Source organism: Schistocerca cancellata, chromosome 5 (genome assembly GCF_023864275.1).
Source record: "Schistocerca cancellata isolate TAMUIC-IGC-003103 chromosome 5, iqSchCanc2.1, whole genome shotgun sequence".
NCBI lineage: Eukaryota > Metazoa > Arthropoda > Insecta > Orthoptera > Acrididae > Schistocerca > Schistocerca cancellata.
The window spans coordinates 51,735,698-51,751,271 of record NC_064630.1 but is presented as its reverse complement, the minus strand read 5'-3'; positions in this window follow the sequence as shown (position 1 = coordinate 51,751,271).

Here is a 15,574-nt window from a genome sequence, read left to right as displayed (position 1 = left end):
CTGATCCAGAAGAAAGCAAGCAGAGTAAGGGCAAAGGTGGATAATAGGACACATCGTAAACCATTCTTCATTAAATACAGAATATTAACACTTATTAATATATACATTCTGGATAGTGTTAACTATAAACTAGGTGAAATACCAAATTTAAGTGTAACAAATCAAAGACACGACTACAATACAAGAATCTGTATTTCTCTGCTCTTGCCACAAAATAGATTAGCAAAAACTGACAATAGTCATAAGCATGTGGCAATTAAAATATCTAACCAATTGTCTAAACATGCCTCAAGCATGCCAATCAAAGTATTCAAGGAAAAGTTACACAACTTCTTGTTAACTAACCCATTCTGTTTATTAGAAGAATTTTTTAGAAATGTCCAATATCAACTTATTTATTTTATTGTTATTAATTCCTTTAACACCTTATGTGGAGCATAGGGCGGCAACTAAGTATCATCATCTTGTTCTGCCTTCTGGTAGTATTTTCACTTCTTCCCATCCTATTCCCTGTTGACCTTTTGCTTCAACTGATTGTCTTCACGTCATTTTGCACCTGCTTTGTCTCCATTGTCCCTGTAGGATCCAATAAAGTGCTTCCTTTGTAATATGTTCATTTGGTCTCCTAAGTGTATGCTCTGACCATCTCCACTTCTTGCTTCCTATTTGCCACTCAATTCTCTTCTGGCTGGTTCTTTCCCAGAGAGTTTCGATAGAAATGACATTTGGCCACCATATCCCTATGATGTTCCTCAGACATCAGTTGCTGAATGTCTGCAACTTATGGATTAGCTACTTTGTCACTCTCCATGTTTCACATCCATATAAAAGCACAGATTTTACATTACTTTCAAATATCCACAATTTGGTCCTCAATGTTATTTCTTTCGATCTCCAAATAGAGTGAAGAGTTGTAAAAGCGCCTTTGGCTTTGTTGATGTGGCTGTTAAAGTCCTCTGTTGTATCCCCATATGGTATAATCAAGCTTCCAAGGTAGCAAAACCTACTCACTCTTTCATTTACCTGGCTCCCAAGCTAAAGATCTGTGGTGTTGTTATCATTTGCCTGCATGTCTCTCGTTTTTTGGACATTAATTTTCAAACTAACTTTCTGTGCCACATATTTCAGATCTTCTAGTTTCTCTTGTGCATCATTGAGGCTATGGGAAAAAAATTCAAAGGTCATCTGCAAAAATCTACCTCATCTACATGTGTTCCATTGCTCCATTTTATTCCTCTCACTTTATCCATTGCTTGCACCATTACAAGATTCAATACTATGTTAAATAGGATCAGTGAGACCATGCAGTCTTGCTTAATTCCTGTTTTCTCTGCTACTGCATCTGAAAGCAGACCTCAATGTTGAACTTGACACATGTACTTTTCATACATGCACGTGATAAGAGGAATTATTTTCTTTGGAATTCCAAAAGTTTGCAGTGAGCTCCATATTTTTATTCTAATTATACTGTCAAAGGCCTTTTTGAAGTCTACAAACAGCATGTAAAGTGGCGACTGGTATTCATATGAATGTTCAGCTATTATTCTCAAGGTGTTTATCTGATCAATGCAAGAGCAACCTCCCATGAATCCTACTCATTCTCTTCTTATTTTCTTGTCTACATATGCTTTTATCTTATTTAAGATTATTTGTGACAGGATCTTGTTTGGGATTGACAGCAGAGTGGTGCCTCTCTAGTTATCGCAATCCAATAGGTCTCCTTTTTTGGGGAGCTTGATGAGCAAGCCTCTGTTGCAATCATTTGGTACTTTTTCATTCATCCATATGGCTGTCAGAAGTTGATGTAAAATTTCTGCTGTTATAGAGGGATCTACTTTAAGTAACTCTGGATTAATTTTGTCCAGGCCTGGAGCTTTTCCATTTTTTATTTGTTGGATTGTTTTAGCAATTTCTTCTTTGAATGGCAGTTCTACGTTAATTGACATATCTTGTGGGAGTTCTTCATCATACACATTCAGCTGAGTTATATTGTCATCTGTAGTTTCATGGTTCAGAAAGTTCTCAAAATGTTGTTTCCACATCTGCACTTGGTCTCCTTGATTTGAGAGTAGTTTTCCTTGCTTGTACTTGATTTGCATATCACCCCCAAATTTCTTATTTGACAGTATCCCTGTGATGTTATACAGCGTCTTGTTATTGCCTCTGTTAGCTGCTGCCTCTGTCTTAGCTGCAAGATTACTGATGAAGATTCTCTTATCTTTTCTGAAACTCCTCTTCACCCTCCTATTTAAGATGCAAGGCTCCTGTTCGATTTCTTCCTTTATTTCCCTTGTCTGTGTGCAATTTAGCCAGAGGTTTGCCTATCTCCTCTGCTGTATTGCATCCCAAGTGTGGTCAGTGATCCATCCTTGTATGCTGTGGTCCTTCCTTTCAAATATTTCTTCAGCAGTCCAAGCATAGGTTGTTTTCACTGCATCCCACTGACACTGCATATCAACTTAAATATTTAAAAATGTATTTTATAAAATTAATAGATTAAGTGAACAGACAAAGTCTAGTGCATGTAATAATGCTGAAGGACTAGTAAAGAATCTGATTTCTTGTTTAATTCAGTGTACATTTAATTTTTATTTTTAAACTGATCACCAGACCCGACAGAGTGCTTTTTTCAGAATACTGGATAAATTTTCCTTGCACTGTCTCAAGTATAGCATGCAGCCTTTCCACATGACTCAGCTGGAAAATTAAATTATGTAAAGCTCAAGTTCTTTATAAGAGACTAGTTCTGTTGGGTACCCATGTGTGTCCTCATACTATCAACAATGTATTATGTAGTGACTTAAAGGATCAATTGCCACAGCATTCTTCTGCTTCATCATCACTTGGATCTGCTGAAGACCATGAGGTCCATTCCTACTCCATGGTAAAGATTTTATTCTTTTCTTCTTCTAGCACTCTTTCATTTCCTGACAGTGAGCTTTCTCTCCTCCATCCACTTGGTCCATGTAATCTTCTTACTGATGAGGGACACTGGGAAAACTCTGTATTGGGTGGTTTGGCTGGATCCACAGTCAGTCTTGTGTTCGCTCCAGTGTGTTTTCAGTGGGATCTCCAGTTGTTCCTGATCTGCCTTATCAGTACAATCCATTTGTTCTTGGAGGCCTTCCCTCGATTGTCACTGTGAAGATCCTATTGATGAATGTTTCTGGATTGACATGGATCAAGTTTCTGGATTCACACATATGTGATTATAGCCTTAGATATTCGCTCACCAAATTTCACAAATATTAAATAATAAAATAGTGACATTAGATAGTTTCTGCACCATATCTAAAGCATTTAAATGTGCAAATCAGAATATTCTCCTAGATAAATTGAAGTTTTATGGGACTGATGGTGTAGCCCACCAATGAGTAATGTTGTGTCTGACAAAACGCAAGCAAGAAGAAGAAGTAATAATAATAATAATAATAGCTTTATTCAACATGCACATGTACAAAGAAACAGTAATGATTAAAGTTATTTGTACAATACACAAGACTCATTCTTCTGAATATGTCATTAATTTACAACAAAATTACAATAAGGTGTTTACTTATTTCTATTCATAATTTCACAGAGCATTTGTTGTTCTCCATATAAGTATGGTACTCTTCTAATGTGTACTTAGTAATTCAACCAAAACTGTCCAGGGACTGTAATTACGACAGGGTTCCTCAAGGGTCCATCTAATATTCAAGAAGCAGATTTAGTTTTTTCACCAATGATGCTAGTATTGAAATCAATCCAAGTGTACATACACCAACAAAAGAAATGGAAAACACTATCCTTAGAAGAATCATAGACTAGTTTTCTGAAAATGGTCTCACGCTCCATTTTAAAAAGACACAACATATTCAATTCTGTACATGTAGAGGTACTACACTATTAATGAGTGTAACATACGGCAAGGAAATAATAAATAGAGTGGAAACTTCAAAATTTTTAGGTGTCCATATTGATGAGAATTTCAACTGGGAAATTCACATTTTAGAACTCCTAAAACAACTTAGCTCAGTGACATTTGCACCTACAATCATTGTAAATCTTGTGGAGAGACAAGTCACTAAGTTGATATAATTTGCATATTTTAATTCAGTAATATCACATGGAATAATCTTCTAGGGTAACTCATCTTTAAGAGAGGAACTCTTCATGGACAAAAAATATGCTGCAAGAATAATATTATTACTTTATTATATTATTACTATATCTTCGTCATTTACCAGCCACGGCTGGACAGACTGCGTCACAAATACAATGTTTATCAGCTAACATTTATACAACACCATACACAAAATTTATATTACAAATAAAGAAAATATTTATGTAGTGCACAAAAACACATAGAACATAGAGAAAATGAAATATAATTAAACAGGAAAGTAAAACTTCATAGTAGCAAATGAAAATACCATAAAGCAAAATGTTTACAAAACCATGTAGATCACACACATAAAGTTTCATTTTGGCAAAATATGTACTTTAAGTAAAACACAAAATTAAATGTGCAGTTAACTGAGAACATAAATAGAAGATCAAATTTAGGCAAAATTATATATAAAACATAACAATATTTATTATTTTGTCCATTCACTAGAACCACTGTTGAAAAACTCTTCCAAGGAATATAGTGGATGTTGTTCCAAGTTCTGAGCAATTTTTTTCCGAAATAATTCAGGTGTCAGGGATTTCACTTCTGGAGGCAGTTGATTGTACATTTTTAGGGTGACTGTTGGAAAGCTGTCTTGTGTACTCAATAGGTGACACCTTGGCACATCAATGTTTCAATGTTCCTCTTACAACGAGTGTCATGATAATGTATTTCTTGTCTTATGCTAAAATTCCTTTGATTTTGATTTATATAAAAACACATACTGGCTAAAAACAGTCATTATGCCTAGCCTGGTGAAAATAGGCTTACAGTGGTCCAGTCTTTTGCTAGAGGATATGATCCTGATGGCTTCTTTTTGTAATAGCAACACATATTTGCAGCCTGAGGAGTGTCCCCACAACAACAGTCCATAGCTAATATGGCTGTGGAAGAGTGCATGGTAGACTATTGTGAGAAACTGGTCAGTTATTACCCTCTTCAGCTTCCTCAGGAGGTATATCACACGAGAAAATTTGGTGCATACATATGCAGTGTGATCATTTGTGGAGAGTTTGCTGTCAATCTTGAAGCCCAGTAGTCTGACAGTCTCCATGCTTTCTTGGTCTTCAATGTTGGTTAGACTGTGTATCAAATGTTGGGTTTTTTGTTCATTGATCTTCATTTTGTTTATGATGAACCATTCTTTTATTTCTTCAAACATCAAATTTGATGCACCAAGAGCTTCTGCGGCTGTATTTCTTTTGGCAATAAGGGTACTGTCAGCTGTAAACTGCAACATTTGACTGTTACAGCTCATATCATTAACATATATGAGGAATAGGAGAGGTCCTAAGACTGATCCTTGGGGAACTCCATGTTCCAGTTTTTGTTCAAGAGAAGTTGCTCTGTGCACTGATACTACCTTCTTTCGGTTTTCCAAATAAGATTGGAGTGTTGACAGAACAACACCTCCAACACCATAGCATCTTAAATTGGATATTAGTGTTGTGTGTGAGATGCAGTCAAAGGCTTTACTGAGGTCACAGAGTGTCAGTGCCACACTCTCTCTCTCTTCAAAACTCTGTCGAATCATTTTTAATAAGTCCAGTGTGGCTGTCACTGTTGATCTCAATTTGCGGAATCCGTGCTGTGTGTTTTGGAATAAGTTGTTTTCCTCCAAGTAATTCAGTACCTGGCAGTCCATCACACGCTCAGTAACTTTGGCTAGTACTGGTACCATTGAGATTGGTCTGAAGCTGGACACGTCACATGGATCCCCCTTCTTATATATTGGTATTGTGTGTGCCAGTTTAAGGAAGTCTGGGAAGACACCAGAAGATAGACATTTGTTTATTGCTATGGCTAGTGGCTGAGCTAACTCTGCACTAATTTTCTATGGCAGTGTGCAGGACATGCCATAGATGTCTACACTTTCTGAGTGTTTGTAGGAGTTCACAATTTTTATCATGACCTTAGGGTGTACTTCCTTCCAGTTTTGAATATTGCAACTGTCTGCATTTCTTACGTTTGCAGTCGGATCTAGGTCAGAGTGTGGAATTTCATTCACTGTCTTTTCCACTATTCTGGCAAAATATTCATTGAAGTCATCAGGGCTACATGAATTTAAGCAGGAGGTAGTCTTCTTTCTGCTCTCATGCTCCACGTGATCATGTTGAGGGAGATATGCATTCTAACTATTGCTTCAAAGTATATTTATTGCTTCAAGAAGTTCTCTGTAAATAATCCACTACATTTCAAAAGGAATTATGATGTACATAATTAGAGTACCAGAAGGAAAAATAACATTCCTTTATCCACATTAAGTTAGTCTTAACTTAAAAAGGGATACACAACACTGAAACTAAAATTTCTGATGATTTAGCCAAGAAGACAGACAGACAGGAAAGTAAAATTTGAAAACAAACTGAAAAAGTTTCTCTTTGTCAACTCCTTCTGTTCCACAGAAGAGTTTATATCATTGTAATGTGTAAAAAGGTGGAGGCTAGTAAGTACTACCTCACATTTGTATATTACAGGAAAAAAATATGTTCAGCATGTGGCCATTAATTTCTGTGATTGTAAAATGACTCATTGCACACCATTAAAATATATATTGCAAAATGATCCATGGAACATGAAACTAACTAACTAATCTGTTGCAACAGATGACAGTTTGTTCCTTTAAGACAGTTCTGTATACATTAAGACATGTAGCACGACCATGCGTCATAGACACAGTGATTCACTGGGATAAAAATAGATCAGTAAACAAAATAAAAAATATCATAAAATATTATAATGCAATCATTTACCCTCTCAGACAGTCATGCATGTTAGTTAGCACACAGCTTCTGCAATTTGGGTAGGTGCACTGGCTCTGGACTGCATTTGCGTGCTGGATTAATGATGAGGGCCAGTGCTCCAGGCAGCCTGGATGTCATTTTTAGACAGTTTCCCACATCTGACTAGGTGAATACTGGGCTGGTATACCCTTTCCACTTCTGTCACACAATTTGCTAACATTTAGAGAATATTTACGCACTATTCACATGGATAGCACTACATACAGACAAACAGACAGTTGAGATACACAAATTCCAACATGGGAGATGAAGGGGTGGTGATAGGAAGGGCATCCATCCACCATTTAGCACCAACAAAGTCAAGCCAAATTCTAACCATGCTGACTCAGTTTGGTTATGGGATACAGGCAAAAAAGGAGAAGATTATAATGCAATCTTTTATAACTAAAATACTTTTTTCATATTTTGAAATTCCTCTTTGGTAAACATTTGTCTTCAGTTGTTTTGTTTTCCATTTAAAGAAGGCCACATAAACAAAAATGCTTACATCAAATGCTTCCTGAAAATTTCAGAAGCTTTGTCAAATTTTTTAGTAAAGAATTTTGAGACAGAAGTTTACTCCCTTATATGTTATATATGGGAAATTCCTCACAGCAATGCAGGATGTAGAGGTGCAGCACCTTGTGTTGTTGGCAGTTCTGCACCAGTGATAAGTGTAACCCATGGTAATGAAATAATAAATAGTGTGGAAACTTCAGAATTCTTAGGCATCCATATTGATGAGAATTTAAATTGGAAAAAAACACATTTTGGAAATAACTTAGTTCAGCCACATTTGCACTTAGAATCATTGCAAATTTTGGGGAGAGAGAAATCTGTAAGTTGGCACATTTTGCTTATTTTCATTCAGTAATTTCATGTGGAATAAAGCTCTGGGGTAACTCATCTTTAAGAAATAAGGTCTTCATTGCCCAAAAATGTGATGTAAAAATATTATGTGATGCTCACCCGTGGTCATCTTGTAGACGTCTGTTTATGAGTTGGGCATTCTGACTACTGCATCACAGTATGTTTAATCCCTCATGAAGTTTGTTGTAAATAATCTGTTACAGTTGAAAAGGAACAATGAGGTACAGAATTACAATACTGGAAGAAAAAATGACATTCATTACTCAACATTAAGGCTGTCTTTAGCACAGAAAGTGGAGCACAATGCTGCAACAAAAATTTTTGACTGCTTACCCAGTGACATAAAATGTCTAACAGACAGCAAGGTAAAATTTGAAAATAAATTGAAAAAGTTTCTCGTTGAAAACTCTTTCTATTCTGTAGAAGAACTGCTATGTTTGTAATGTGTAAAAGGTAGTGGGTGGGAACTGCTAACTCAATCTCTATATCATGTTTTCATTTTGGGGAGAAAAAAATAATTATATGGTGATGTTTACAGTACAAATAGATATACAAATTAATTTGCAATGTAATGTAAAATGACTCATTCCACATCATGATGATTTATCATGCAAAATGATCCATGGATAATGAAAGTAACTAAGTAAAAGCATCATCCAGATCTAATGGCTTCCACTGTCATGCTTCTATTTCCAACATGCTGTAAAGACTCTTTTAAATCTGAGTGTGTAAATTATGTATTATTTTCCCAATAAATTTAGGGTACACACACAATTCTATATTTGAGTTTGTATGTATTGCATGGATTTCCTGTGTAACATGTTTATTTTGCTAAGATTGTGCTTTTTGTTTCATACCCTTGACACACTATTGAAGTTTAACCTTGGTTACAGCAGCTTATTTGCTGCTTTGACAATGAAAATATCACTGCTTCACTGTGTGGTTGCACTATTTCAACAACTGAATAATCATGGGGAAACCCTTATATGTTTGTGCTTGTTCTCTTTTAATACCTAGCTCATGAACTCTTACAGAGGTCAACTTCACAATGTACGATTTGACAAGCATAGTTATGTTCAAGTTTCTGATAACATGCTATCTCTTTGACGATTACTTACTGTCTGACCAAATACATATCTCAAGCTTACTGAGTCTTCATGTCAGTGAGTGGAACACTCATTTCTTTTAAATTTCCCAATCCACTCACACACAAACCCATCCACCCTTCCACTCACCCACCCACCCACCCACCCACCCACCCACCCACACACACACACACACACACACACACACACACACAAACACACACACACACTTATGCACGCACACACAACTATATGTCACATCACTCTGAAAGCTTGAAATACAGGGTGAGTGATTACAAGAATAACTCCAAAAGTATGATAGGAGCTGAAAAGTTTGTGGGACAAATGTTGCATGGGCCAGCCCGGGCTGTAATATGACATGGGTTTTTTTGTCGCTAGGTGGGGTCGCTTCAGAGATATGAAGGTCAACTTTGTTTTTTAAATGGGATGCTATAGTTTGGTACTTATATTCTCATAGCGGCTATAGAGACAAATCCAATGATGTGTAAGAGTAAGGCCTTTGAAGGTCAGCAAAGGTCACAAAAATGGCATGAACATCCATTTAAAGAAGGTGTTCAACGCGATGCCCTTTGGTATCAATGCAGTGCTGCAATCTTCTTATCATGGATTGAGTGGTATTCCTTATCACTTCAGCACTTACTGAAGCACATGCTCTGACAATTCTCTCTTGTATATCTTCAGGTGCAGTTGACATGTCTCTATAAACAATGTCTTTTGTGAATCCCCACAAAAAAAAATCCAGAGTTGTCAAGTCTGGCAAATGAGCTAGCCATGATACATTTCCTCCAAGTCCAATTCAACAATCTGGAAATTGTCTCTGCAACTCATTTCTAGCCGTCAGCAAAAAATGTGCTGGACATCCATTGGGTTGATACCACTTTCTATTTCTTATTCCTCAATGTATTTCTTCTAGTAACAGACCTAATGTTCTTGCAGGAATGTGGTGTACTTCTGACCATTAAGATTTCCTTCGATAAAATAGGGGCCTATAATTCTGACCTCTAGAATCCCACACCATACATTCATGGGTTTTGGTGTGCAACTTGCCACAGCCAACATGGATTTTCAGTTGCCCAATAATGCATGTTATACAAATTAACATTTCCGTGGTTCGTGAATGCAGCCTCATCAGTAAATAAAAGCAAATTAATAAATGTGTCATCCCTCTGAATCTGAAGTTGGGCCCAATGGCAGAATTCAATGCGACACATACAATCTGTACCAGTTAATTCTTGGTGGAGACTGATATGGTAAGGATGATATTCATGGCAATGCAGAACTTGAACAACACTACACTGGCTCACGCCAGATTCCCTTGTGATTTGACGTGAACTAACACAAGGATCTCGAACCACAGTGGCAAGAGTACCAATTTCCATTGCCTCGTTAGTAACTTTCCTTTGCCAGATATGTTAATGATCCAGTTGTTTTCAAGTTGTCATACACATATTTAAATGTACATGTAGGGTGTGTACGTTGAGGATGTCTTTCAGTGTATAAGTCTCTAGTTCTCACTGAATTTTGTTGGGACTCTCCATAAATGAGATGCATATCAACTTGTTCTTCGAAGAAATATGCCATTCATATTCATTTGATTCAATGATGCTAGCCTTACCATTCCTAGTAGCATTGTACTAAAAAACAGTTGAGTGGTGTTTACATGTCAGTGGCATGTTAAATGGATATGCCGTATTCGGCAAATATTTACTATTTGAACGATATACAAGAGAGATAAGTGTTATCCTTAAAGTGATAAGGAATAGCACTCAATCCACGATAAGGAAATCGAGACACTGCATTGATACCAGTGGTTATCACTTTGAACACCCTCTGTAAGTGGACATTCATGCCACATTTTTGACCTTCATTGACTTTCAAAGACCTTACTGTTGCACATCGTTGGATTTGTCTCAATAGACACTATCAGAAAATAAGTACCAAACATAACATCTCATTTAGAAAAACAAAGTTGACCTTCACATCACTGATGCAGCCCCACGTAACAACAAAAAACAATGCCATATTATGGCCCCTGTAGTCCCATGCAACATTTGTCCCACAAAGTTTTCAGCTACTACCATATTTTCGGAGTTATTCTTCATGGCAATATTTAGTTACTCACCCTGTAAATTTAAGTCCCAGAACACCTTCCAACATGAGAAGTCAATACAACACAGCAGTTGCTACAATGACAATTTCATATGTGTGTTAACTGTCAGGTGCCTGGCATATGTAGGCCTAGTCCAACTTTGATTTACATCTAGTACAATAATTGTGATACCAGCATTTGACAAAATTTCCTGTCATTTCATGGAAATTTTTCAAACTTGTCAAATTACGAAACTTCCTGGCGGATTAAAACTGTGTGCCCGACCGAGACTCGAACTCGGGACCTTTGCCTTTCACGGGCAAGTGCTCTACCAACTGAGCTACTGAAGCATGACTCACGCCCAGTCCTCACAGCTTTACTTCTGCCAGTATCTCGTCTCCTACCTTCCAAACTTTACAGAAGCTCTCCTGCTTCTGTAAAGTTTGGAAGGTAGGAGACGAGATACTGGCAGAAGTAAAGCTGTGAGGACCAGACGTGAGTCATGCTTCAGTAGCTCAGTTGGTAGAGCACTTGCCCATGAAAGGCAAAGGTCCCGAGTTCGAGTCTCGGTCGGGCACACAGTTTTAATCTGCCAGGAAGTTTCATATCAGCACACACTCCGCTGCAGAGTGAAAATCTCATTCTTGTCAAATTACAATTGTAAATATGGCTACAAGAAACACAGATCCAACAGTGAGAGATCAAGCCTCTGATGTGATCATGCAACAGGCTTTCCTCTATGTATCTACATTTTAACCTTGTGAGTTGAAATGTAGTAGTGTTTGGTCTTATTGATGTACAACCTGCTAATACCTCCAAAGGGAGAAGGCAAATAACCACAGAAAATATGTAGATACTGGGGAATCATAACATTTCTTCTTATATCTGAGCAATTTAGTCCACACATCACTTTCGCTTGTTTTGTAAGTCTACTTGGCTTTGTGTATTGTTTGATTTCCTGATTGCTTCTGAGCAGACATTGTTCATCTTCAAGTTTTGGACCCAGAACTTCCCTTAAAACTTTGCATTTCTACTTCCAAATGTTTTGAACATCTGTTTTCCTCTTTAAATTCAGTGTCTCTGATACATGAAAGAAATTTTGATTTAATTACTGTGTTGTAATGTCTTAGTTTTGACTGCTTGTTGTAAATATTTTGGGCAAGTCCATATGCAGTTTCTGTCTTTTGGCATCAAATTTCATTTGCTTTTGTTTCAGTTCCCTTTTCCTTAATGATTTCATGGAGATATTTAAATTGTGGTACTCATTTAATTTTTCTGTATTATGTATTCATGAGTTTTTGTGTTTGTGTTTTGCAGACGAAGCACTCTGTCTTTTCAAAAGATATCTGGAGACAAATTTTTCTGCAATTTCTTTCAAGAGTTCAGTCTTATGTTGGGCTGATGAAATGGCACAAGTCAGTATTATTAATCTCTGACCCTTAAAAGAACAAATCTATGTTGTTTGTAGCTACAAACACAATGTCAGCTGATGCATCCATGAAAATTTGTCTCATCTGGGAATACTGTACATATCAAGGGCACTTTATGGTCATTCAACTTGCCTAATATGATGCTTGAAATAATTGGAAGTCCAGGCTGGAATACTGCAATTTCTTTCATGTAATATCATGGATAGCTTTTATATGTATTGAGCTCTACAGTGAACAGTAATGCACATACGTATGAATCAGTTTTTTGACATATTCTCTTTTACCAGTGCTTTAATGAGTGCTGATGCAGTTATTTAATTTGCTGACTGTTTCTTCAACACAGAAAATGTTTGTTGTGAAACAGCAGTCTCGTGTGAAGCAAAAATCTATAGTGGTGGCAGAGTATCACATTTTTATGCAATTCACTGTTTTCAGCTGCTTCTAGGCACTACAGTAATTCAGGGTATGTGTCACAAAGATGCAGACATATTTTAAAGCGCATCTAAAGCAGTTATAGATCATCATATGAGTGATTCATATAATATTATGTTTGTTTTATTTGTGAAAGTCCTGTCTTGAGATTTATCATATGGATCTGGATTGCATTATCAACAAATAAAATGAAAACACCTGGAATATAACTAACTCAGAGAGGGGCAATAAAAAATACACACAGGAAACAAATCATATAGAAAGTATGAAAGTGAAGAACAAAATCATCACAGACAAAACAGAAATTGCCAACATACTGAATAATAAAAACCTAAATCATGCAGGCAATAACCAAGGAATTCATCAGACCACAGTGAAAGAAAAACCAAGCCACTCAATATTCCTGAAACAAGTATGTAAAAGGGAAGTGACAAAGGTTATAAAAAAGCTTAAGGGAGAAACATATGCTGGACATGATAGGTATCAGACTATCTAACTGAGCAACTGTCGGTAGAAATAATTACACTACTGTTGGATATTGTCAACTGCCCATCCCTAGAAGGGATATTTCCTGATCAACTTAAATTAATTAAAGTGATACTTGTATACAAAAAGGGAAAAGATGATGATCATAATAATTACAGACCAGTATCCTTAATATCAGACTTTTCCAAAATATTGGAAATGCTCATACTCAACAGACTACCTGCTTACTTAGAAAAACATAATATACTAACTCCATCACAGCATGGACACCAAGCAGGGAAATGAACTGAGACAGCAACTGAAACATTAATAGAATTTATTGTGTAGGCCTTAGGCAACTGGATGACAAAGTCTGGGATTTTTCTTGATTTATCCAAAGAGTTTGACACAACTAATCATACAGTCCTACTAAACAAACTAAAGAATACAGGTATCATGGGCAAGAAGCAGATTGAATATTATATCTCAGTAACAGGGGGAAATATGTAGCCATTAAAACTCAAACAGATCAGAAGGTAGAAGCATTAAATATGGTGTACATCAAGGATCTGTAATGGGACCTCCTCTTCAATTTATTTAAAAATTATGTACAAGCGTATGAAAATTAAAATTAGATACTGTGTGCACATCATATAACTGTGCTAAGTCTTTCCAACAACTCTGAATCACTAGAGGAAAACACTTTCATGTTGTTGTTATTGTGGTCTTCAGTCCTGAGACTGGATTGATGCAGATCTCCATGCTACTCTATCCTGTGCAAGCTTCTTCATCTCCCAGTACCTACTGCAACCTACATCCTTCTGAATCTGCTTGGTGTATTTATCTCTTGGTCTCCCTCTACGATTTTTACCCTCCACGCTGCCCTCCAATACTAAATTGGTGATCCCTTGATACCTCAGAACATGTCCTACCAACCGATCCCTTCTTCTAGTCAAGTTGTGCCACACTCCTCTTCTCTCCAATCCTATTCAGTACCTCCTTATTAGTCATGTGATCTACCTATCTAATCTTCGGCATTCTTCTGTAGCACCACATTTCGAAAGCTTCTATTCTCTTCTTGTCTAAACTATTTATTGTCCATGTTTCACTTCCATACATGGCTACACTCCATACAAATACTTTCAGAAACGACTTCCTGACATTTAAATCTATACTCGATGTTAACAAATTTCTCTTCTTCAGAAATGCTTTCCTTCCCATTGCCAGTCTACATTTTATATCCTCTCTACTTTGACCATCATCAGTTATTTTGCTCCCCAAATAGCAAAACTCCTTTACTACTTTAAGTGTCTCATTTCCTAATCTAATTCCGACAACATCACCCGACTTAATTCGACTACATTCCATTATCCTCATTTTGCTTTTGTTGATGTTCATCTTATGTCCTCCTTTCAAGACACTATCCATTCCATTCAACTGCTCTTCCAACTCCTTTGCTGTCTCTGATAGAATTACAATGTCATCGGCGAACCTCAAAGTTCTTATTTCTTCTCCATGGATTTTAATACCTGCTCCGAATTTTTCTTTTGTTTCCTTCACTGCTTGCTCAATATACAGATTGAATAACAGCAGGGACAGTTTACAACCCTGTCTCACACCCTTCCCAACCACTGCTTCCCTTTCATACCCCTCAACACTTATAACTGCCATTTGGTTTCTATACAAATTGTAAATAGCCTTTCGCTCCCTATATTTTACCACTGCCACCTTCAGAATTTGAAAGAGAGTATTCCAGTCAACATTGTCAAAAGCTTTCTCTAAGTCTACAAATGCTAGAAATGTAGGTTTGCCTTTCCTTAATCTAGCTTCTAAGATAAGTCGTAGGGTCAGTATTGCCTCACGTGTTCCAATATTTCTACGGAATCCAAACTGATCTTCCCCTAGTTTGGCTTCTACTAGTTTTTCCATTTGTCGGTAAAGAATTCGCATTAGTATTTTGCAGCTGTGACTTATTAAACTGATAGTTCGGTAATTTTCACATCTGTCAACACCTGCTTTCTTTGGGATTGGAATTATTACATTCTTTTTGAAGTCTGAGGGTATTTCGCCTGTCTCATACATCTTGCTCACCAGATGGTAGAGTTTTGTCAGGACTGGCTCTCCCAAGGGCGTCAGTAGTTCTACTGGAATGTTGTCTACTCCGGGGGCCTTGTTTCGACTCAGGTCTTTCAGTGCTCTGTCAAACTCTTCACGCAGTATCGTATCCCCCATTTCATCTTCATCTA